This window comes from Ischnura elegans, chromosome 5 (genome assembly GCF_921293095.1).
Source record: "Ischnura elegans chromosome 5, ioIscEleg1.1, whole genome shotgun sequence".
Lineage (NCBI taxonomy): Eukaryota > Metazoa > Arthropoda > Insecta > Odonata > Coenagrionidae > Ischnura > Ischnura elegans.
The window spans coordinates 137,460,446-137,487,795 of record NC_060250.1 but is presented as its reverse complement, the minus strand read 5'-3'; the positions used below and the strand labels follow the sequence as shown (position 1 = coordinate 137,487,795).

General features: G+C 39.9%; 1 long non-coding RNA gene across 1 annotated transcript; it reads right to left on the bottom strand.

The window, feature by feature from the left end:
• Positions 1–1,840: 1,840 nt before the first annotated feature.
• Positions 1,841–27,086, bottom strand: LOC124159617. Its single transcript, XR_006864986.1, has 3 exons — positions 26,399–27,086; positions 21,233–21,270; positions 1,841–1,956 (listed from the first exon to the last, which is right to left on the bottom strand). It is a non-coding gene; the product is annotated as an uncharacterized LOC124159617 (long non-coding RNA).
• Positions 27,087–27,350: the final 264 nt, after the last annotated feature.

Sequence of the window (27,350 nt, the reverse complement as noted above, 5' to 3'; positions counted from 1 at the left end):
AGCTGGATCTTTTGCGCCTTGTGATAATGCGACGGGTATGATTATTTCCCCGGTATAAGGGATATATTGCTTTTAAAACTCCCGGTTGTATGAGAGCATTACGAGGGCAAAATTTTGGTAGACAAGTAGTTCCTGAACTGGCCGCTCTCAGACGCCAACGAGCTTTGCGTTAATTTTTTCCGCCACTGTACTAGAATATTTATGATTCACACGAATGATGCTTGGTACTGCATTTACATTGGTGAGTCTTCTACAGCAAGCGTTAGACAGGGTAGGCTATGCCAACTGAACTGCTCCTGATTGACTTTCATGAGTCATGATAAGTTTTGACCTTGCTTAATCATTTATAATACGAAGTAAACAATTGTTTTTGTACAAATATAGGGCATACAATAGAGCGAAAAGAAAATCGGTAATTAAGTGCAAGCCTTCTTACTGCTTGAATTTCCGTGACGGAGGTCCGCAATACCCTCACATTTCAAAGCACTGATTGCTTTTCATATTTTAGCAGATGAGATAAATTAGCGGTATGATAACTTTTTTGCGAATTTAATCTAAGTTTTCTACCAGCTAAGGTGGAGTGTTTTGCAGAAACCTGTCTTCCCCCTGTCTTCCCTCCCAACTTTGACTTTCTTCTTCCATTCGGGGTAAGACCCATTCATTTTTTCCATTTTCCAAGTTCCCATTCTGTCTCTCGCTTACCCCACAATCTCACCCCGAACACGGTTTTTAACTTCCCCTCTCCGTTCAGTATTCCCCTGCCATGAAACTTACGTTACAGCTGTCATCATTTTACATTAAATTCGAGTGAACCTATCCGTTAATATTTCTTGTACAAATTCATTATTCATCTCTAAAGTATTATGTAATTACTGCGTACTGGACATTCAAACAATTCGAGAAGAGAGCTTGGTGATCCTAACCATCGTTCTGGCCATCTCTCAACAAGTGAGATGAATAACTTTCAACAAAAATACTTAGTATAGGAGTGGGTGAGAAGCCAAGGAGAACAAATGATTTCTTTTTTAAACAGAGTTATGTGCAGATATCACGCAAAGAAAACAAACGAGTTGAACTATATATTTAGTAGTGTATTTGATTTTCTACTCGATGCCAGCCCAGAATATACACTCACTCGAATCCCTTGGCATCCAAGTTTTAGTGCATTTCTTTTAAAAATTAACTTTACCAAACTTCGACAAGAAATAAATCACTTGTACCCCTTGGCTTCGCACCCCCTCATATAAAAATACTGTCAGCACATGGTTTCAGGGAAAATTATAACGGTTAATTTAAATCCATATGCATGGATTATTGAGAGTACGTACTTAAACAAGGCGGACTGTACAAATCCCGCTCCAGATGTACTTATTTTACCAAATCCGGTCCAATATTTGAGTAAATAATACGACCAATATAAAAAATAATAAAAAATAACCAATTGAAATTCTTTTGGCATCCGACCCCCAAGGTAATACCTTAGTAACAGTTTGTTACAAAAAATGTTGCTGATATACTATTTTTCAATCTCCTCTCTTTGTCTTTCACCAGTTTCATTTAAAAACAGCTCTCGAGAATGATGCGTAAGCATTGAAACCGGTCGTGTAAGATTAAAAAAGTGAGGAAAGTTACCACAGCCGCCTCAATTATTATTAGCCATGGAATTCTACACATTCAACTTGTCGACAGTCTGTCTGATTCGTTTAAAAACGTTGATCCAGAGAACGAGGTTATCTCTTACAAAATTACAAATATCTACACTCAGTAAGAACTTTTAAAGCACTTCCAGAAACTAAATACAGACGAATAAATGGAATAACATGATTACTTAAACGACAAAATGAAAATAAATGTGACTTACCAGAGTAACGGAGTTGACAGACTATACAAAATGTCCCGAACCACTTGGAGATGATGTATGTCGAAATGTAGGACTGCTTCAGGCCGGAGGGAGGGCTGGAAATTCAAAGACGAGACGAGATATATAAGGTTGTGACAGCACTTGGTGAATCAACTGCTTCATCATATCAATCACTTGCACAGATCTCTGCAATTGGTGTTCAATTCGTCCATTGTCACTTTAAGGGATAAATTCCTAACTTTGCCTGCTAAGTCACTAATCGCAGCACAGGAGTATATGTCGTTAAACAAAAGCTTAAATCACGACGATTTTAGGCCAAAATCGCAGTTTTCTGTAGCTCTACTTAACTTTTTCACCGGCTCGTAAAAAATAAAATAAAGGTTCGCAGTCGCAGCTGGAGTGTCGTGGCTTCAAAAGACCCTGGCTGCAGTCCCCAGCGCCCTCCACTACAAGGCCCGCGACTTGCCGCAGTAGGTTAAAACACACGCCGGTAACATTAGCGAGGAAGAATGTTGAATGGCATTCCTTGCCTTACTAGGATGTCTTTGAAAACCACAATACTACCGAATTCCGTCTCACACGATTGTCTGCGAGACATAGAGAAGTTGGCACAACACCCAAAGACACAAATATTAATATGAGTCATTCACCACGGGAAATATTCTAACGCACATACTTCGAGATGACAGCTGTCATTAACTCTCCCCACTAAGTCGATATCAGTCCTATTTTTCCAGATCCACTCTTCATTCCAGTTTAGGGGAAAATGGGAAGCTTAGGTGCAAAGTGACGTAGTATGGAAGGAGACACTTTGACGAGACAGTAACACAGAGTAGTGGTTGTCTCGCAATATTTAGTGTACGAGGCGATAGATAAGAGTGACGGTCAGAAGAAAGGAGCTGGCAGTGCTGCATAGAGATGCCACGGTCACTGTTGGCCGACAACAATACGCGAAGCGGCGAAAACTCACAGTGCGGTAATCATAAAAAAAACCACGTCCCGGAGAAGTCAGATGGGAGGGAAAACACTCTACGTAGCAGAGTCACTGACTCGAGAGGATAAGTAAAAAATAATGCGGCAGCGGCAGAGGAATCGGTTTTCAAGCGGGCGCGTCCGACGCCCGGCCGGCGAGTGGCATCAGGTACTACGGCGGCGGAGGGTCGCTCGTCATCGGCGAATGCGTCTCCCTCGGCGGGGGATCGGGAGACACGTCCGAGTTCGACTTCAGAGGGTTGGTGGGAGGAGTGGAGTGAGTAGTAACGCGCGGCGGGAGCCGGTCGAGTGAACTGCCGAACTGCGAGGGAAATAGTGGTGAAGATAGGAGGGGGAGGGGAGTGGGGTGAGGGGGTTGCGACTGTCTACTCCCGGCGATGCGCGGCGCGGTGCGGGGAAGCGGTTCCCGGCCGCATGAGGGCCCAGCGCTCCCGTGGGGACGCCGCGCCGTGGGGCCCTCAGCCGAGGCGTAGGCCCAAAAGCACGCCGGAAGACTGTCACGGTATCTAAAGATTTGATCGTTGGATTTTTCTTCCTCATAGAATAATCCTCCAAGGCCGTTAGAACATTAATTGCGTAAGCTTGGTTTCGCTGATGGTAGGACCCGGCCGCCTATGTGACGGTGCGGGATTCCTCGTCCCTTCCCTTCCTTCCCTATCCCCTCCCAGGAGGCGTCGTCGGGCTCCTATCGCGGCGGCTCCTCCTTCCTTGTTCCTTCTAGTACTTGCCCTCCTGCGGGAAGAGGAAAAAAGCCCGCGCTTACAGTCCCTGCCGCAGAAGTGCAACCCGCGAGCCCCCCCTGGGTGTCTCGTTTCCACTGTCACGTGATACGAGAGGATAGAGCGTCGTTGGAACGCAATGGGGGGCCAAGAAATCGAATCGCTAGTGTAATCGCATAAGGAGGATGGGCTGCGGTGAGCAAGTTACGCAATCAAGCATTTGCCGATCCTACGTGTTCCAACTTCGTTATGTCGCGGGCGCCAACAGTTTTATCTCATTACATGTAATTGCGCCCTGCGGGTCAATGATAGTAACCACTGGCCAACCATTGAAGCACAACTCAATGACAAGAAGAGAAGTGTTGTCAACACAAAAGCGGCACGGGGCATCGTGTTGTAGTAATAGGCGAACATGTAACACACATACGTCTACTGTTATAAGGTCCACATATGATTCCACTACCCTTGAGATATGATTCCGATCCAGTACCAAGACACAATACAATATAGTTTTCCATACTTGGTTTAATTCTCACGTATGATCTACATAAATGAGCAAAATTGCAAGCCGATCACTAACTGAGTCTGAAATCTGAAGATGTATACATTGCTGCAGAAATAAAACAAATATACTTTCATTACTGTTGATTCACTTGAGTGGAACAAATTTACAGCACAGATTGGTTTGTAAATATTTAAACGTTTTATTTATTTTAAATGTTCAAACAAGGCTGCCTTTATGTGAACACATGTGTTACTGATCATTGGCACACATCCTTGTGTACAGATTCTTCCGAAAATATTCTTATTTCAGTCCTTTTGTCACACTTAACACGAAAAGATTTATATCATCTCATTTCTTAATTAATGTTTACATTTTAAGGATATCGAATGCGATGATAGAAACTGATGTATGACACTCAAGTTGGAAAGAGATTAAACTCAATTTCCCTAAAGAAAACCTAGGGTCGGGATAACTTAGAACTTGTGAAATACGCTTCTGATTAAACTCAAATTCTTAAGATTCCTTTGCACGCTAAAATTAAATGTTTCCGTCCAATACGACCTGACTGTCATGGTTTAGATTGGCCGATAGTAGCATTAGGCGGGTTGGGAGGATCGGAATTCCAACTGCCAGCTGATCCACACCATGTGGCTACGGGGAAGGAATATTCGTCGGTAAAGAAAGATGGGAAGGGAAACAACGGAAGAGTGCGGCCAGCTAATAATGATTTTGCGGAGGCACATAATCTTGTGAAGAAGTTCGAAAGGGGGCCAAGCATAGATTTCAAACTTCGTTATACATTCAGATATCAAAACTTAACTACCTTGTAGGAAGAAAAAAAAACACTAAAATATGATTCGGAATGAAATTCTACAGTTTCATAGAACCTAAAATACTCCTTTTATTAAACAAAGGAACCTATAAATTAATAATTAAAAAATAAATCGTTCACTTATTGCATCCAGATGTCACACCGATGCAGAAAACCACCGGTTCATAAATGCCCTCGCCCGAGACCTTGACCTTCCTGACACAGCATCTGAATTACTTATCTTTCGGTAAAATTATAGGAATATATTAGAACATGGAACAGATATTGCTTTTTATCTAACAGGAGAAAATTATTTGCTTCCCTACTGTTCTCAAGAGTCTTCCACTCTGTGAGTTATGAAAGTGATGTGAGTGAGTGAGTGAGTGATGTTAAGAAAATCCCGAAGAAAATGAAATTTCCCGAGTGCATTTCCGATAATGGCAATCTATTCATTTACAGTTCTAAGCCGAGTTTGCAATGAGTCGTGATTAATACTGTCTACAAGTTTTCTCAGTTTTATTTTCACATCAACAAAAATGAAAGGAGAATACGTACCATTGCTGTGGCAGTGAAGAATTATCAAAAACATCGACGGATAACTTCTGTGGATTCAAATTGCAAATCTTTCTCTTTCAACTACTAAGAGCCGTACAAAATGTCCTAATTTATGACGTGCTTGGGATAGCAAGGACAGAGATAGCCTCTGGTCGAGAAAAGAGTGGCATGAGAAATAAAGCATTTTGTGGTAGAGAAACCATACTAAGCAATTATCTGGTTAAACCGCAAAAAATAACTTTGCCTCCACTGCTCAAGAAAGAAGTCCTTTAGGAGCAGCTGTTGAAGGCTCTGGATAAATATGGGAAAATGCCACAAATTAGTTCTGAGAAACTTAATACTGGGATTTTTGATGGCCCACAAATTTGACAGCTAGATAGAGTTCGTGAAGTTAATGAATGAGGCTGAGAAAAATGCTTGAAGATCGTCTGATGATACTGTACACAATTTTATGTTACAGAGGCAATTATTACATAAGGTTTGTACGCGTGATGATAAAAAATATTGGAAGCCTGACAGGCAATATGAGTATTAAGATTCACTATTAGCATAGCTTCATGAACTGCATTTTACAGAATTTTGCAAATACGAGTGAAGAATAAAGTGATAAATTTAATTAGGATATAAAAACTATGCAAGACTGCTACAAATGGCTATGAAGTACGCAAATGATGGCAGATTATTGTTCCAACCTTCCGAGATATAATTATGCCGAAGTCCTTCAAAATATCGGGAACGAGGCTTCAGAAGTGGCTACTTACTCTTTTACAGGATGCTATTTTTTACAAGTGCAGTTGTAAATACGCGCTCCCGACATCTTAATGGAAAATGTATTTCTTCCATTCTACTGGAAAATATAAAAAATAATAAACTCATTGTAGATTTGTTTTGTATCTTATAGGCGCCCTTAACTCTGGTAACGTAAAACGCCGATTTTTTTGTCTCAAAAACTAAAGCTATCACGGAAAAACTAATTTTACATTTAGATTAAGGAGATCATTTATACAAAAAATAGACGTAAAAAAGTCCGGCACTAATCTCAGTTTACACGAGTGTTGTCTTTTACAAAAAACCTCTCTTTTCCAATTGTGGCTGCAACTGTGTTGCACTTAACAATAAGGTGGAACAATGTATTACTTGGTCAGACTGAATAAACTAACGTATGACTTACATTCCTCTGTGAATTTATTGATTCATCAATAGGGCCTTATCAGCTCTGTGAAGTTATTCATAAAATAATCACCTTCTCCTTTCAGTCGAGCAATCCTTTGTTCAATAGGGTGGTTTCCTATTATTTTTTATTGCCTAAATCGAAAGATTATTACTCCTGGAGTACGTATTTCACGCTTTCTATTTTTTGCTATTAAATGAAAAGTGAAAATTTCCAAGCGCACGAAAACGCGACGGGTAAGTATGAATGCTGAGAAAAGCTCCACGCGACGTCGTTCTGCTTCTCGCTGCCGCAAGTGAGGTGACCTTGGGGCGAGGCTCTTGAGTGCTGATACGACGCAGGATGATAGCAGGTAGCTGAGTACCATGCTACCAGGTTACTGAGTACCATGCTAGCTGGTAGCGCTTGGCTTAACCCTTTCGCTGCTGTTCAATCTCCGAAAACCTACTCCTCACATGTGGCGAAAATGTTAAAATGCGTTTCGTGGGCCCATGGAGCAGGTACTTCCAGGATGGGTGTGTACACCCTCCGAAGGGTCGCTAATCCGCGACCCAATCCTCGACCAGCTCACCCACGCAGGACCGTCTGCGTGGGTGCGGACAACGGGAAAATGGCTATTTTAGCAAAGTTAACAAAATCGTTATTTTTCATTGCAGAAACACGGTTCAAAGACGTGATTGATTGCTTGATTGGCAGAAGTGCGATGAAAACAATCATTTTTTGATGATCGGATTAATCGATTGATTTTCAAATTGCAGTCAGAGCGGTCACTTTTCGGGAGGGAGGCCCCCCGCTGGTAGGGTCGAGGAGACGGTTTTACGTGAGTGAGCTGGTCGAGGATTCCGGGTCCCGGATTAGCAACCCTTCGGAGTGCTTCGGCGAAAGTGCTGACCGCATGGCAGGGACGAAGAAAAAGTACGTCCACAGCAGTCTGCCGTGCGGACGTACTAGGTACGTCCAGAGCAGTGAAAGGGTTAAATAAGGATTATTAATATCTTATCAAACGAAGAAACTTTCCGACCAGCCAGTTTTTATAGGAGATTATTAAGACATGTTTTCCTGAGCTCTGTGCCTCATGCATGCATTGGTAACTCCAGACGACGTGAAACTCCTATCCTCTCGTGTAGAAATAAGGTCCCTGTGACGTCACATGGAGTGGCATCGCATGGGCGCCAATCTGGCCTTTTTCAAATGAGGATTAAATTGACCATTGCCATTTGTCTAAACCGGTATTTCTAAAACCAAATAATTTGTTTTTTATGAATACACTAATGGGGGGTAAGACCGCACGTCACCGGTTAAGGCTTAAGTTGATTCAGTACAACCAGTGCGAGGATGGTATTGATATGAAATAAATATGTATGGTTAGAAAAATGGAACTGTTCATGTATCCAACCTTTTTCCCTACGCGTTGGTACATTACGCCAAACAGACGATGTAATACGGTCAGAGGTGAGTTCTTCCGATGAAAAGCATTTATTTTTTATCATCTGGAGACTAAGTTGTGAAAACACCATATTTGTGGAGAGTGGGAAAAATCATGAGTCGTTACGCCAACAGTTGCGCTCAAATTTTATGACAGAAGAACATCATTAGATTGCGTCAGTGGCTGAGTATTCATTAACACAGTAATTAGCAACGAAAAAACATTATTGGAGCAATGACAATCTTATATCAGTGTTTCACGGGCAATAAATTCAACATTCGGAAACGGTCATCGAAATAAACATTATACGGTTGATATGCTTATTGCTGTGCATTTTAATGAAATTGTGAAAAATGTACCTCATCAATTTCATGGCTCTGTCTTAAGAATAAATATTTCTGGAAATCCTTGTGAAATGTCAGTAAATAAAAATATTTAGCAATCTAACAGAAACAAACAATTATAAGGTATGATCCCTAATTCGCCAATTACGAGCACTAAAATATATTGATGATAAAAAATGACATAAAAGATGCGCACACTTGAGGTTTTCAGGGATTGATGCGAAAATACATTGCCAACTTTTTTTACACGACAACCGATCAATCAAACATGAACGAATATTAGCATTGGAAAGGCAGCGCAACAAGAGCAACAGCCAAGGTATGATGCAGAGTGTTAGAATGGCGTGAGGGATAGAATGTTCTAATACCAAGCGAATGAGATTGATACCCTAAACGATTCGCTATTTTGTTTATTTTATTCAAATCCACTGTGTCTCGAGTACAATCTACCGATTTGATCGATAGATTTTTCTTCCTTATAGGAAAATCTACTAAAATTGGTAGCATATTAATTGCGTATTGCTTGGTTTCGTTAGTGGTAGGACCTGCCCGCCTTTGTGACGGTGCAGGATTCCTCGTCCCTTCCTTCCTTCCCCGTCCTTTCCTTGGAGGCGTCGTCGGGCTCCTATCAAGGCGGCGCCTCCTTTTCTTGTTCCCTCTCGTCCTTCCCCTTCTGGGGGCAGAGGAAAAAAGCTAATCGCTTATAGTCCTCGCCTCAGGAGTGTATCCCGCGAACCCGGCCCAAGGGTTTAGTTACCATTGTGTCTCGAGTACAATCTAACGATTTGATCGTTGGATTATTCTTCCTCATAGAATAATCCCCCAAGGTCGTTAGAACATTAATAGCTTATGCTTGGTTTCGCTGATGGTAGGACCCGCCCGCCTTGTGACGGTGCGGGATTCCTCGTCCCCTCCCTTCCTTTCCTATCCCCTCCCAGGAGGCGTCGTCGGGCTCCTATCGCGGCGGCGCACAGTGGTCGGAAATCGAAAAACGCCGGACAAAAGTCCGAAATGGCTTTTTTTGAGGTAGACAATTGAAGTTTGGCGCAAATACGGGGAAATAGTTGCTGATTTTGAAATAGAAAGTCATTTTTATTAAGTCTCAGCCGTTATGGAGTTACGGAGGCTTAAACATAACGAAATTTCGAAAAACTTGCCATTTATCATTTTTCTTCGAAAATGTAAAAAGTTACGCAGATGGTAGAGCAGTGGATGGATTTTCATGAAATTTTAAACATGTTCATCTGTCATTATAGTTTCTTGCCAGTACTTTGCATAAGTTTCAGACATTTTTGTTGATATTTGTGTGCTGTAATGTATCAAAATGGCGGAAGCTTTTTTCAAGCAAAATTTCACTTAAAGCAGTCATTATCTTTTTTATAAGAAATATGTTTGTCGAGATATTTCGCAATAATACTAAGAAAACATATTTAAACGTTTGTCTGCAAAAGGTTTGGGAAAAAGTTTGCGGACCTGAGAGAAAATTCGAATTTTCGACCGCGCGTCGCGGTCCGGCTCCACGCGGCGGACCCCGGTAATATCGATTGCGTGTGATGGTTGAAGTTGTTTGCACCTAAATTCCTCAAATTTGCCTTTTTCAAGCAAAAAACACTTTTGTGGATTCCCTAAGGTTCTATATCGAAGATATTTTGAAAGCAGTATTGGTCATTAGGTCATAAAATGGCGGACATTTTGTTAGGCAAAAGTTAACATAAAGGAGTCATTATCTCTGGTTTTAGAAAAATGTATATCATGATTTTTTGTCAGGGTATTAAGTAAAAATAATTATAAAGTATTCTGCAAAAATCTGTGGAAAAAGTTTGCGACCCTGAGAAAAAATTCCAATTTTCGATCGCGTTTCGCGGCCCGGCTCGGCTCAGCGCGACCTCGAAACTCCGACTCCCCGCACTGACGAATTTCTGAAGACCTTAATCGGTCGCCGTTTCATCGCATTGATTAATAAATTAATAATTTAAGCCATGTATTAATTTACTGCATTTTAGATTGGAATTGGCCTTACTTTTCTGTTTATCATTGTTAATAGCAAATTGAATGCTACTGATTAACCCCTAAAATTCAATTTATCCAATCCATCAATCAGTTCTTTTATGTAATCTCTCTCTGCTTTCGCAACTTCTAGTCTCTTTTAGCCACTGAAGGCGAATAGGTCGGCAAAATCTCATAGAAGATGGCCGAGGATTCGCCCATAATATCTCACCTGGAATATTAAAAGTAGGTACTAAAAATTCCTGTAATGCTTCCAATTAGATAAATTACAGATAAAATAGACACGTGAATCTCATTCCTGTATTGTCATCTAGTAACCTAAGTGGCACCAGGGAGCTCATAAATAAATACTCATCTGATGAGTCAGATAGTTCCCACAATTGCTTATATTGGGCATGGCCCGAACTGCCATCAAATCCATATTTGCACACTAGTGTGCAATCTACTTCATCATATGAGGTTTCAGCAGTTGAAACGTATGACAGAATTCGCGAAGCTGTGTGATTTAAGAGAGTTTGAAGACTCACTTCGCACATGTTTTCAGTTACCATGATTCCTTCGGAGTATGCCATACTTTTCGCGTTTAGGACTCTATCGTAGCTTGGATAAAGCTTGTGTCTATACTTTTGAGCCGAGCGTCTCAGTGTATTGTACTGACTCTTCGTTAGCTCAGTTGTAATAACGAGAGACACAGCTTCTTCAGGGGTCATTTCCCTCTGGGGATTATCCCTTTTTCTCCATTTAGACAAAACTCTTCTCGCCCTACTAGGAGTGGTTGTCGTTACCTCGGAATGTAGTTCGGCGGCCGCAATATCTCCTTCCTCCCTTAAACTAAGAGAGGTTGCCAATGCGAGCTCCGCAGCAGAGGAAGACATTTTAATATTTTGGACCTTACGTCTTTTTGATCTCTCCGAGGAAACACTAAAATCTATTTCCGGCCTTCCCAGTGAACTTAGGAAGTAATTATTTAAAAGTAAATAACCCAAGAATAAAATATTATGTCGTTCAATGAAAAAGGAAGGTTTTCACCGGATGGCACTTACTAGTCTCAGCAGAAGTGCTAGTCAAATACTGACGCACGGTGTCAGGAAAGTTCATCGACTCCATGAGCCATGCGTTATTTCGCTTTAAAAATGTATTTTTATTCCGAGAACTTCTATTCCACCTTTGCAAGTAGGGCAACAAAGAGCTTATTCTGACAAATTCACGAAGACTTCTAATAGCGTCATCAAATTGACCTAAATCAAATCTTCGCACAAGAAAATCCACCAAATATTCCATTTTTTCAGTAGGTGATTTGAACTTTATGCCCATCAATGTATTATGGAGATCAAGCCGCGAGATAAAATTGGAAGACATATCCAATCAGGACTGAAAAACTTGTCTAAGGTCTGAAAATTAATGGAATAGAAGGAATCTACCCATTCCACAAATTGTTCAACAACGATAGGCTACATAACGCCAGAAAGTAGGGGCGAAAAATCGGTATTGAAGAAAGTTTGTAAAAAATAGTTCAAGGGACGTAAGAAAACTGGGACGAAAAAGCACGAATGACTAACACCAGGCAAAAACACATGGACAGATATCTTACCTCGAATAAGGTGTGGATTGCTGAGGAAAAAAACACTGATGTAAACCTTCGAAAAAAACTCGGTAAGGATTCCTATCACTCACACTCAATATCGCGAGTAAAAAAATATTTTATCAGAACAGATTTCTCCCAATTCACTTCACCACATCACTTCACCACAAATGCCAAGATAAAACTACTGCTCAACATGCATTTTCTATAGGATAGGGATGGTCCACCCAGGGAAAACCCATTATAACTGTTAAAGGGTGCGCGGTGTCATAAAAACTCCCTCAGGGACCCAGTCGCATGGTGCTATGAAGGCGGAGGGATTTGGCGGCTTGCAGTTTGAAAATGCAAAGAGAGTGGAAAGGGAAAACAGCCAACCCCACACCCTTCCACAAAAGAGTGTATGAACAAAACACCCTCATGTGCACTCAGGAATTGAAGGAGTTCATAATTACTCGGAAAATTCCGTGGAGTAACCGAAGAAAGGCATATTCATCACAGTTAGGCATCACAGTCTACAAACACATGCGCTGGATATAGTATCCCTCTATGATAATAAATATATGACATTTGGTTATCATTGACAGCATGGATGTCTTGAGTAAGGCGAATACAGGACATTAAGGTCCTCAGAAATTCGTCGGTGCGGGGAGTCGGAGTTTCGAGGTCGCGCTGAGCCGAGCCGGGCCGCGAAACGCGATCGAAAATTGGAATTTTTTCTCAGGGTCGCAAACTTTTTCCACAGATTTTTGCAGAATACTTTATAATTATTTTTACTTAATACCCTGACAAAAAATCATGATATACATTTTTCTAAAACCAGAGATAATGACTCCTTTATGTTAACTTTTGCCTAACAAAATGTCCGCCATTTTATGACCTAATGACCAATACTGCTTTCAAAATATCTTCGATATAGAACCTTAGGGAATCCACAAAAGTGTTTTTTGCTTGAAAAAGGCAAATTTGAGGAATTTAGGTGCAAACAACTTCAACCATCACACGCAATCGATATTACCGGGGTCCGCCGCGTGGAGCCGGACCGCGACGCGCGGTCGAAAATTCGAATTTTCTCTCAGGTCCGCAAACTTTTTCCCAAACCTTTTGCAGACAAACGTTTAAATATGTTTTCTTAGTATTATTGCGAAATATCTCGACATACATATTTCTTATAAAAAAGATAATGACTGCTTTAAGTGAAATTTTGCTTGAAAAAAGCTTCCGCCATTTTGATACATTACAGCACACAAATATCAACAAAAATGTCTGAAACTTATGCAAAGTACTGGCAAGAAACTATAATGACAGATGAACATGTTTAAAATTTCATGAAAATCCATCCACTGCTCTACCATCTGCGTAACTTTTTACATTTTCGAAGAAAAATGATAAATGGCAAGTTTTTCGAAATTTCGTTATGTTTAAGCCTCCGTAACTCCATAACGGCTGAGACTTAATAAAAATGACTTTCTATTTCAAAATCAGCAACTATTTCCCCGTATTTGCGCCAAATTTCAATTGTCTACCTCAAAAAAAGCCATTTCGGACTTTTGTCCGGCGTTTTTCGATTTCCGACCACTGTGCGGCGCTTCCTTCCTTGTCCTTCCTGTCCTTCCCCTCCTGTGGGCAGAGGGAAAAAGCTAGCGCTTAGAATCCCTGCCTTAGGAGTGTAACCCGCGAGCCCGTCCTTGGTGTCTCGTTCCCACAGTATCTCTAGTACATCTAAGGATTTGATCGCTGGATCATTATACCTCATAGAACGGTCCTTCAAGGTCGTTAGAACATTAATGCTTATGCTTGGTTTCGCTATTAAGTGGGCCTTCTTCGCTTATATAGCGTTGAAGTGTTTTCCCCGTCCCGTCCCTTCCGCACCTTTCCCTTCCCAGAGGCGTCGTCGGGCTCCTATCGCGGTGGCGCTTCTTTCCTTTTTCCTTACTCTCCAGCCCCTGCCCGGGTGATCGGGCGTAAAAGCCACTGGCTTGGTTCCTGGCCCTAAAATGGCCTGTCATCTGGCAGACGGAGGGATAACCAGGATTCGAATTCGATCTCCCGATCAGTATCAGCCAATCAAACCACCAAGCCATCCTCTCAAAGCGTTGGTACTTTTGGATGTCTTTCAGAAGCAGCAGAAGCCTGTCAGTTCCGAATTCAAATCCTGGTTAAGCTATATCTTTTTCAAGACGAACTTCATCCGTCGGTGAATTTAACTTTGCATCCGTGCGCGTGACTGCGTGCAAAGTCACTTCTTCCGTACAGGGGTTTGGAATTATTCGTTGCAGAATTGCGACAGAGTAAGGTTTATTTTGTCGGCAGTGGCTTGGTGAGCCCTGTTTCCGTCACAAGTGCTCTAGTGAAGAGTCGTGACGTCAACACCTTGATCGGTACTATTACTCATCCTGAAGTCCGCTGTCGAGAAGATGGCTTAAGCCAAATATTTTTTCATGGTGAAGTTCATCCTTGGTGAGTGTGTTCAGTTTTATACATCACCATATTAACGCTACAAAAGCCATCAAGAATTGTTCTTCAAATATCACTTATCTACCATTTTTCACCTTAAGGAACGTTTCGAACACACGGAATACGTGATAATAAACTTCAATAAACTTGCACTAACGCGAAATCTAAACAAAAAGACATGGAGGACTGCAAATTTAGTCTTGTTTACTTGTATTTTCCATTACGCTCCGCTTCACATGGTTTTCATTTCGTTCAGCAATATCTGGTTCGCTTCTCTAAAGCTTTCCTCCTTAAAAGAAGTATTTAATGCTACCGCCTGCACTTCAAAATTTTACAGCTAAATATCTATACGGTCAAATGAGAATATAATTGGCATATTTAAACAATGTTAGGTCCACTCATCTGAAGTAATATGACTGTATCAACGAATCATTTTTTCATTAATTAGGGAGGTAGATAAATAAACTCGATTTCTTCGACTACTAGCAACTGCTCAAACATTCATTGAAATAAATTTGATTTCCATAGCCCTTTTCACACAATATATTCACCCTTCGAAAAAAATGTTTGAATAACGATGTAATCGATAAAAATTTATTCACAAGAGACAGAATTGACAAATAAGGTGTTTCCTCCTGATAACATAGATTCCTACAAGTTGTGAACGCCGGAGTAGGACAATTTGACAAATGTGAAACATGTAGATTGACTAAAATATACCTACGTAGCTCGGTGATCCTGGGTTTGAAGTAATAACGTGAAGTATAGATATATTTCTTCATTAAATAGGTATTTCAAAAAACATTCGCCTTTGAATCCCAACATATTATTAAAATGGAAATGCATGACAAGATACCAGGGGCTGGTGAGCAAAAATATTCCATTCAGAAAATTCCTACTGTTAGATATTTTAAAATAAGAGCACAATGGTATGCACTAACGGTAAGCCATGAAAGCTAGAAACTGTCTGATATGAATTCTATATTCATGATGAAGTTAATGCATCAGATATTTGGACATTTTAAAATTAACTTATCTGACTCGAAATCATCAATTTTCCCCTTAACTTTCTGAATATACACATTTTATATAATACTAAGTTAAGTAACAGGTTTTGGTCGGGAGGTAAATGAAAGTAAAATATTTTTTAAGCAAACAATTCCAATTAGCTGAATTTTTCCCGTGTTATTCAGTGCAAACAAACGCGTAGGAGAAGTCTTAATTGGCGTATCCTTTATACGTCGGTATACATTTTTCAAAGGGGATGAAGTCTCCATTTACAACGTCCAGTCAAGTTGCTAATGTAAGGACCGAGAGCTTTTAAAAGGATAAAAGGAATAAAAAAATACTATTTCCCCAAATAGACTGCCTTCTTCATTATTCATTACACGTGGGTCAACCCAAAAGGGCATGGTAAGATACCTCAAGGAAATAGAGGCAAAAAAAGAAACAGTTTTTCCTGTAGTTCTTTTGCTTGATAGCTCCCGGCTGTTTACGGTTGCACAGTTTTAAAGAATGAAATCAACTCCTACACTCTTGTTCACTAGGACATGCAAGTGGAGCATTTAAATAGCATTCATTGTTCCTATTCACTGGTGACTGAACATATGGAGCGAAATACAAGTTGAATCATGTTAAATTACCACTTGTTGATCGTTTAGAAAACTACATTATTTTTCTAATTACACAGCACACGACTCATCGGGAGAAGAGCTCTTTCGAACTCATGAGGCCATTAACGATCCTGCATAATTCATATTAGTTGACGCTTACACGCTACATTTCGAACCATCAAGAATTAAATACTCCAGTAAATTAAATGCAAACTTGGAGGTTGCACGTGGTGGAAGGGCTCCATATTATGCATAAAACACACTTTGTTACTTCCACGATATATTTTTTTTTAATTTCGACCGATTTTGGCTGTTACGCTATTAAAAAGTACATAAAACATTTTCTGTACTTGGTAATGGTGTAACAGCCGAAACCGGTAAAAAAAAAGATTAAAATAAATATACTGTGGAAGTAACAGTGTCTTTTATTTATAATAATAGCACTAAATATTGACGTTATATAAAGATACTTAAGTGCGCACTATACAAGGAATTGCTTTCATTATGTGGTACGGACATTTTTCAATCAACAAATTCTTTATTACCAGCATGGTAATGTAGGAGCGTGGTCGAGACATTGAAACCGATGATACTTAAATAACATTTCTTCGGTCAAACTGTGTTCAGAGGAAATTCTTCAGATTGCGACAAAACATACTGTAGCAAACAAATGTGGTTTCTGTCTTAAACATCACCATCATTTGCGACAAACACAATTACAAACAAACATTGTACAAGTACTGGTATCAGCACAAAAAAAACGTTGGAATCATTTTTAAATCGGTAAACCGAATGAATTGCAAGAATTTCGGAACAGCAGTGGAATGAAATTAGTATTTAATTTCTAACCTTAGAAAACAAATGATAGACCAGAAAAATTACTGATCGCGGGAAACTGTGGTAACTACACCATCAACTTCGTTGAACGGAAGATAAGAAGATTTTAATGGAACAAATATGAGCGGAGTCAGAGGGGTATAACTGTGAATTCGATCGGATATGTAAAGAGCCCATTAACTACACATATGTTAAAAAGGAAAATATTTGCTGAACCCAATCCTTCTCCTAATCCAGAAATGGAGTTCCTAGACATCATAGAATGTTTGACATTAAATTTATAACAAAAAAATTAGATGTAAGGAATGTTAGCGTACTTTCTTACTTTTGAGAGATCACTTACAAAAACGAATGAGTACTATGGAGAAAATTTGAAAGGGGGTTTTAGTAATTCTAAATTACCGCTATTTTTTCCATGAGAGATTTTTCTCCAACTTTAAAATTGTAAGAACATGAAGCGATATTCCAAAAGTGGTGAAGGAAAATATAGTTACGATACGCTTACGTTAAAAAATATAATTTAATCACGAAATCTCAGTTATTTTATTCATCATCATTCAGTCTGATTCGTCGCGAAACAAATTTAATGCCTTTTAGTCATACAGTATCTCCATAGCCTAAAAGAAACCGCCCAAATTAGGACAGTGGAATCGTTCCATCAGATTTGAATTCTCACTTCATTAAAAGAATTAGGTTTACGAAATGGAAAGATAGATTACAACCGAAAAACTATTATTTATAGCTCCGCTATTCTATCATAATGGGGTTAACTCATTGTCAAACCCAATTTCGCAATTCATGAAGATAATTTCATTAGAGGGCTGGGAAAGATAAGTCATAACGGGAAAAAAAAGTCTTCCTCATCCATCAGCCATTTTATCATACAGTTCTTGGGGAATGATATCCTTGGGCCCGGGGAGGAAGTCTCTTATCTTGGTCACACAGTTGTATCTGGTGACCACGTCATGCTTTTTTAATATTCTGGCGATCCTCTCTGACGTTCCAGCAATGAAAGGGATAGTGTGAGGATAGCTTCCTTGACGACCAAGAACTGTATGAGGGGGTATACAAGGTGCCCTGCTCTTGCGGAAAATCCTACATAGGAGAAACTTGCCGCTCCATGCATGTGAGGATTAAAGAACATCAAAGGGCGACCAATAACAAGCAGTTTCAGCTCTCTGCCATCGCCGAACATGTATGGTCGGAACCTGGCCACGACAAAAAATTTGAGGAGAAGAAACTTTTAGTTAAGGAGTGCCGCTACTTCCCTAGACAAATCAGGGAAGCGATAGAAATTAAAAAAACACCTTTGAATTTCAATAGAGAAGACGGATACTTCCTTCACAGCGCATGGAAAACAGTCATCAAAGAGACAGCCAATCAGAGAGAAGCACCCAGTCAGACAGCCAATCACAGTGCAGCTCCCATCCAGCCTACAGTATATAAGCGAGGCAGAAACCAACAGCCGACACATTCGACCTGAAGACGCTGGCAGGACAGCCAGCGAAACTGTTGTCAATCAACCAACAACCTGACGCGGAAGAAAACCCTGGAGAAATGCAGAGATCAGACCATCGCCGCGGAAACCTACGCTCTAACATACCAACACATTATTCATACATCTGTTTTCTTCGCAAAGAATCAAAAATGAAGACAAAATACGGCGACAAAGGGAATCGAGGCGGGATGGGAGTGGTCCGAGCAAACTCAAGCAAGCAATCCCATCCAGAATGATTAGTGATTAATCTATAAATAGGCGAGTCGCCATCAGAGGCGTCACCTCCGTTCTCCCTTCAAGGCGATTTCAATTCTCCGAGGAATGACATCGGATACGTTCTGAGAAAAGATTTATCGGTCTGCCTCCGAAATAGAAAAAGCCAAATGCCATACATCCCTCTGCATTTTTCAGTTTAAAACCTTCCCCATGTATGCCCTTATCCATCTATCACTAAAAGAATTAAAGGACAGTTTGCTTTAAATAATAGGGTAGTTTCCTCCATCAAAGAAAACGAAAGGTATTGATTGCGATTCGTTACCCACCATGTCCATTAATGTATTCATAAAATCCACATTATTTGGTTTTAGAAATCCCAGTTTAGACGAATGATATCGGTCAATTTCATTCTCATTCAAAAAAGGCCAGATTGGCGCCCATGCGATGCCTTTCCACGTGACGTCACAGGGACTTAGTTTCTATACGAGTAGATAGGAGTTTTACATGGTCTGAGATAACCAATGCATGCATGAGGCACAGAGTTCAGGGAAACATCTCTTAATATTCACTCATTAAAAATACCCAAGTTCGGAAAGTTTCCTTCCTTTGATAGGGGAATAATGATCCTTATTTAAGCCAAGCGTTACCTGCTAGCAGGGTACTCAGCCACCTGCTAGAAGTCTGCATCGGAGCGAAGCACACACCCTCGCTCCAAGGTCACCTCACACGGCGGCAGAGGGAACCAGAATGACGTCACACGGGCTTTATCCCGGCATTCATACTAAGCCGTCACGTGTTCGCGCGCTTGAATATTTTTTCGGTTTATTTCATCGCGAAAAATAGATATTGCAATTTAAAAATCTAAATGCGTGAAATAAGTACTCCAGGAGTAATAGTCTTTTGATTAAGGCAATGAAAAAATAATAGAAACCACCCTATTACCAGATTGTTAATTACAAAAATCTGCGAGGAAGATTAACAAATCATAAACTGGGACTTAAAAAATGATGCTACCTAATTTTATGAAACTAAATTTAAGTTTTATGAGTCAATTCGGGGAGTATGAAAAAGATGCAGTAATCCGGTAATTTCGTAGTTAGTAAAGTTTAATGAAAAGAAAAAAGTTTTATTTTCAAATTACTTAAGACAACTGTTCTAGTTTCAAGTTAACAACTGTTCAATCTGTTCACGCAATCTGAAAGAGGAGTGGTAAACAAAACCTCATGCCACTAAAAAGGGTAGAACTCGAAGGCGTAATATTTTGCGTCATATCCTGTGCGCCGTGCGAAATTTTTATTCTTTCTTCTGCTCTGTTGATAATTTTGCGTCCTAATATTTTTGATGTTGTTAGAAAATGGACCACAATTGTAAAGCATATAGTTTTGCAAGCTTTCAAGAATGAAGAAGGATACTCACAAATAGATAAGGACCTGGGATTGCTAATAGTTATCGTTTTTACAAGTACAAAATGAAAATATTTCACAACTTTGGAGTAAACTAGACGGGCGTCTAATTTTCAACAGTATAATGGGGAGGAATTAATTCAAAATAACACTGCGGGTTATTCGATTTGATGAAGCGACAGAAATGAGGAAAAACAGAGGCAAAGATAAGTTTCAGACTATTAGAGAGATATTTGATGTGCGGAACTCCTATCTACTCGTATAGATACTAGGTCCCAGTGACGTCACGTAGATTGGAATCGCCTCAATCGCGGTTAATCGCCAATCTGGCCTTTTTCAAATGAGGTTAAAATTTACCGTTGCCATTCGTCTAAACTGGGATTTCTAAAACCAAATAATTTGTATATTATGAATACACTAATGGTGGATACCGATTCGCAATCAATGCCTTTCGTTTTCTTTGATAAAGGAAACTACCCTCTTCCCCTCATAGTTTGCTGAATTGGTGCAGTTAATGAAAGCATATAATCAAACACACTAGGCGTGACTACGCGAAATAATCTTGTTTCATGGCGAGTTTCGGTTCATTTTCAACAAACGTTTTTTCTACCGTACAACCAGTATCACCGCATAGCGCCACCATTAGGCTCCTAATTGATAATCACTAGATGCTCATGAGCTAGACTGAGAGACCGAATCACAACACATAAATAAAGAAGAAATAACGTTCCATAATTTTCAATCCAACCACGGATCCGCCTTCATGTTGAACTACGGTAGAAAAATTATATTTTGTACCATGTAATAATATAATTTTCATAATTAATAGTCACGGGCGTAACTTGTTGGAAATCCATAATCGCAGGAATAGAAGGATCAACAACTTTGCTGTTTCCATTAGGTGGAACATATCAAGGTGGATGATTTTACAGAGTTGATAATGTTACTCTGTGACCAAAGCATGGTCGGTCTCAATAAATTACTATGAGGAAATTGCAAAGTTGCTGATCTTTCTATTCCTGCAATATAATTTTTACTATTTTTACTGCTTGAGGAGATATCAATATACAGTTGCCGATGTTGGAAAGCCAATTAAATGTTTAAAAAAGTAAAATATGCCATAAATATATCTGGCGTGAAGTGGTGAGGTAAAAATAAAATTAACGATCAATCAGAGAACCTTCTTCGCTTGGCTTGACTTATTTTAAGGGTTTCATGAGAGAAAAAAGCGACTCACCTATTCCTTCACCAGATCGATGCAATCATTGGGCCGACCTGAAATAAAATTACATTTAAAATTAGAAAATAAAATATAATAGCCCTCTTCTTGTAAACGTAAAATTATTGTTTTACGGAAGAGCCAATAACTAGAAATGAGGTATTTAGTTAAAAGATTGAAGTGTGTATGATAATTTTAATCCCATCACTCAGTGCTTTACGCCTATAACTTCATCATTTATCAAACTTCCCACTTCGTAAGAAAACAAAAAATAGCCTCTTTCAACCATGTACTCGGGCTACTGGTTGTCTGATCGCGTAGGTTACAGATGAAAACCCAGATTAAAGCTTCACTGGTTTTATTGCTTCATTTATACACATATCCCCCAAAACATCATAATAAGTCCTTCACATCGGGATAGTTGGCAACTTATAACAATGGACGATCACATACTCGTATGACGTGGAAAACTGGCAATTTACGCAGCCAAGATTCGGACCTTTGTCCTTAGATTTGACACGTGAGAATTTTACTCCAATGCCCCCGAGGTCGACAAAAAAAATTGTTCAGATTGCAGGTCGTTCTTGGTTACTGAGAGTTGTGCAGCGTAACTTTCTTAAGCTTCAGGTTCCTTCAATTTATTACGTGTCGTAATGGACTTTCTGTACAAGTTGTATAGTTTTCTCTGTTTCCTAAGTTCCCTTCTCACGTCGTTGTTGTACCAGCGAGGTTCCTTATTATCACATTTCAATTTTTGCGGAATATGTTCGTTGATTCCTTGGCGCAGAATTTCTAAGAAGTGTTTCCATGTTACGTCTGTGCTTTGGTCCTTCGATGTAACTACAAATTTTTTGCAGGAGTCATTAAGAATCTCGCCAAATTTTGTTAAGTTGCATTTATCAAATAAATAAATATTGCGTCCAGGTTATACGACTGACGCTACACCAATTTTTAACGTTGCAAATATCACTCTGTGATCGCTTATACCGTCAATAATATCGAGTTGTTTTATCAACTTAGGATGGCTTACTGCTATAAGGTCTAATATCTTATTTCGTCTCGTAGGCTTGTCAACTACTTGGGCGGGAGATTGATTTGCAAGTATGTTGAGTAATACCTCGCTGATTTCACTATTCCTTGAATTCGGTTTTACAGTGTAAGTATCCCAGTTTATGGATGGAAGATTAAAATCTCCCCCGATTACTATTACACTTTTACTATCTCCCTGAGTAAATGCGGATATTTGATTTTCTAGAAGGTACATAATATCGACTTCGGAGTTCGGCGGTCTATAAAAAGAGCAAATATGAAAACTCCTTTTGTTTCGTTGTTTAATTGTACACCATACGCTTTCTATTTCGTTGTCAATTATTTCGTGGGTGGCGCTGTGTAAATGTAATTTAACTGCTATAAAAACTCCGCTACCTGTTCTATTGCGTAGATCGCATCTGTAAATTTTATACTCTAGAGGAAAAACTTCGCTTTCGCTAATATCTTCCGTAAGCCAACTGTCTGTCCCCATGACCACGTCAGCGTCCTGAAAAATATGCTCGATTTCGGACCTATGTTTTTAGAACCGAAATGAACGTCATATGCGAGGAAACGGAAGAAGTCTATATTAAGCAGGCGAATAGGAGAGAAAAAGAATTTTAGGTGCAGGACATAAAAGCCAAGCTAAAAAATACGACATCAAAAAGAAGACATAAGGGATGTTCCAGGTATGTGTGGGTCTAATAATCTACCAAAAGCTTCACCCTGCAACAAATGCAATTCATCTAATGCAACAAAAATCCCGTGGATTTTAACTCAACAAATTATTATTTCAATAGGATAGAATATCTCCTAAGATTAAAATTCACAAGCATTCCCTGCTGGTTATTGTATTAATATTTTAACGGTGAAAACCTTGTAGGACTGGACGGAAACGAAAAATTATTCCGGGGAAAATAGGGAGAAAATCATTATGTTTTCTGCATTTCCCACAAGAAATGTACCACACGTAGGTCCCCTTTGCAACGCTTAGAATGAGGCAAATAAGATGAGCAGCCATAAATATATCACTTCTTGTCTTCGATAAAAATCTATGATACACCTACGAAGAGTAAAAAAATCACCCATAACCGCTACGAACGACCAAATGTGCGTGAAAACGAAACGTAATTACCCACAATTAATTCCATCGCCACTTAATTACGCCATTTGTACCTCAAGCTTCACCCGAGAACAAAGGCAACGACTTCATTAGATCATATCGCGGAGTTCTTGGAGGTCTAAGACAGATTGAAAGCGTAAGAGGATTGGCTCAATGGGAGGCTATTTCTCGGACAAGGCGACCTTACCTGTGCCGTTCAATAAGCCACGAATATACGTCTACATGTTCCAGCAAAAGAAAGAGAGTTAAATCGTTTCATCACGATAAATCGCTCAAGCACACACATAACGCAATTGCTTTCTCTACCGTCCTTACAGCGGATGCTTAAAATGCCCTATAGATTCTCATCGCAGGCATTGACCTATACAAACGGAAGATAAGAAAATAATCTGCGATGTAAATTTAGATTTTTCTGGAAGAAAGGGGAATGGGGTTTATTTCGCTGGCAGTGAGGTAAATGTGGAAGCCGTGATATTGAACAGGAATAAAAGGCAGAGTGTGGGTGGGAAGCAGCATATGGTGGGGTAAGTCGTAAGGGAAGGTATAATTAAAAAGACGACTGAATTGGATTGGATGTTTCTGATGAAATACATGCGCAGACGCCAAAAATTACCCGATTGAGAACTATTGAGTTTGGGCGGCTTGATGTTCTTCCTTCGCTCAGCTCTGCAGAACTTCCGAGGAATTTTCCCTTGAAATGAGGGAGGAGTAGCAAGCCGTGACACATTGCACATGCAGCAAATGGTTAGGGGCCTTGAAGCGGTGCTGGACGACGCGGAAATGGTAGTCAAAATTCACTCCACAGTCAACTGCCCAAATGGTTATGCAATATGGTGGTTGAATTTCAACAAATAAATAAGCGCGTAAGAATTCAATAGCCATGCAACGTCCTATGGACCTATTTATAGATATTGCGAAGTTTTAAGATCAGAAAAATATTTACAGTGTGTTTGTGAGCAGCATCAAGTCATCCGTCACTGGGGCTCGATCCGTGGAACCCCTGATTCGAAGCATGAAGCCTTTACCCACTACACCACCCGAACGATTGGGTGTTAGGGCAGTCTCAATGCCCAATATGTCGGCTGTGTCCACTATGTCCCGACGAGAGTGGATTCCATTGTAGGTGAGTCGAGGGCGAAGCATACTTCGGAGAATATGGCGAAGAATTCGTAGCTGGATCTTTTGCGCCTTGTGATAATGCGACGGGTATGATTATTTCCCCGGTATAAGGGATATATTGCTTTTAAAACTCCCGGTTGTATGAGAGCATTACGAGGGCAAAATTTTGGTAGACAAGTAGTTCCTCAACTGGCCGCTCTCAGACGCCAACGAGCTTTGCGTTAATTTTTTCCGCCACTGTACTAGAATATTTATGATTCACACGAATGATGCTTGGTACTGCATTTACATTGGTGAGTCTTCTACAGCAAGCGTTAGACAGGGTAGGCTATGCCAACTGAACTGTTCCTGATTGACTTTCATGAGTCATGATAAGTTTTGACCTTGCTTAATCATTTATAATACGAAGTAAACAATTGTTTTTGTACAAATATAGGGCATACAATAGAGCGAAAAGAAAATCGGTAATTAAGTGCAAGCCTTCTTACTGCTTGAATTTCCGTGACGGAGGTCCGCAATACCCTCACATTTCAAAGCACTGATTGCTTTTCATATTTTAGCAGATGAGATAAATTAGCGGTATGATAACTTTTTTGCGAATTCAATCTAAGTTTTCTACCAGCTAAGGTGGAGTGTTTTGCAGAAACCTGTCTTCCCCCTGTCTTCCCTCCCAACTTTGACTTTCTTCTTCCATTCGGGGTAAGACCCATTCATTTTTTCCATTTTCCAAGTTCCCATTCTGTCTCTCGCTTACCCCACAATCTCACCCCGAACACGGTTTTTAACTTCCCCTCTCCGTTCAGTATTCCCCTGCCATGAAACTTACGTTACAGCTGTCATCATTTTACATTAAATTCGAGTGAACCTATCCGTTAATATTTCTTGTACAAATTCATTATTCATCTCTAAAGTATTATGTAATTACTGCGTACTGGACATTCAAACAATTCGAGAAGAGAGCTTGGTGATCCTAACCATCGTTCTGGCCATCTCTCAACAAGTGAGATGAATAACTTTCAACAAAAATACTTAGTATAGGAGTGGGTGAGAAGCCAAGGGGAACAAATGATTTCTTTTTTAAACAGAGTTATGTGCAGATATCACGCAAAGAAAACAAACGAGTTGAACTATATATTTAGTAGTGTATTTGATTTTCTACTCGATGCCAGCCCAGAATATACACTCACTCGAATCCCTTGGCATCCAAGTTTTAGTGCATTTCTTTTAAAAATTAACTTTACCAAACTTCGACAAGAAATAAATCACTTGTACCCCTTGGCTTCGCACCCCCTCATATAAAAATACTGTCAGCACATGGTTTCAGGGAAAATTATAACGGTTAATTTAAATCCATATGCATGGATTATTGAGAGTACGTACTTAAACAAGGCGGACAGTACAAATCCCGCTCCAGATGTACTTATTTTACCAAATCCGGTCCAATATTTGAGTAAATAATACGACCAATATAAAAAATAATAAAAAATAACCAATTGAAATTCTTTTGGCATCCGACCCCCAAGGTAATACCTTAGTAACAGTTTGTTACAAAAAATGTTGCTGATATACTATTTTTCAATCTCCTCTCTTTGTCTTTCACCAGTTTCATTTAAAAACAGCTCTCGAGAATGATGCGTAAGCATTGAAACCGGTCGTGTAAGATTAAAAAAGTGAGGAAAGTTACCACAGCCGCCTCAATTATTATTAGCCATGGAATTCTACACATTCAACTTGTCGACAGTCTGTCTGATTCGTTTAAAAACGTTGATCCAGAGAACGAGGTTATCTCTTACAAAATTACAAATATCTACACTCAGTAAGAACTTTTAAAGCACTTCCAGAAACTAAATACAGACGAATAAATGGAATAACATGATTACTTAAACGACAAAATGAAAATAAATGTGACTTACCAGAGTAACGGAGTTGACAGACTATACAAAATGTCCCGAACCACTTGGAGATGATGTATGTCGAAATGTAGGACTGCTTCAGGCCGGAGGGAGGGCTGGAAATTCAAAGACGAGACGAGATATATAAGGTTGTGACAGCACTTGGTGAATCAACTGCTTCATCATATCAATCACTTGCACAGATCTCTGCAATTGGTGTTCAATTCGTCCATTGTCACTTTAAGGGATAAATTCCTAACTTTGCCTGCTAAGTCACTAATCGCAGCACAGGAGTATATGTCGTTAAACAAAAGCTTAAATCACGACGATTTTAGGCCAAAATCGCAGTTTTCTGTAGCTCTACTTAACTTTTTCACCGGCTCGTAAAAAATAAAATAAAGGTTCGCAGTCGCAGCTGGAGTGTCGTGGCTTCAAAAGACCCTGGCTGCAGTCCCCAGCGCCCTCCACTACAAGGCCCGCGACTTGCCGCAGTAGGTTAAAACACACGCCGGTAACATTAGCGAGGAAGAATGTTGAATGGCATTCCTTGCCTTACTAGGATGTCTTTGAAAACCACAATACTACCGAATTCCGTCTCACACGATTGTCTGCGAGACATAGAGAAGTTGGCACAACACCCAAAGACACAAATATTAATATGAGTCATTCACCACGGGAAATATTCTAACGCACATACTTCGAGATGACAGCTGTCATTAACTCTCCCCACTAAGTCGATATCAGTCCTATTTTTCCAGATCCACTCTTCATTCCAGTTTAGGGGAAAATGGGAAGCTTAGGTGCAAAGTGACGTAGTATGGAAGGAGACACTTTGACGAGACAGTAACACAGAGTAGTGGTTGTCTCGCAATATTTAGTGTACGAGGCGATAGATAAGAGTGACGGTCAGAAGAAAGGAGCTGGCAGTGCTGCATAGAGATGCCACGGTCACTGTTGGCCGACAACAATACGC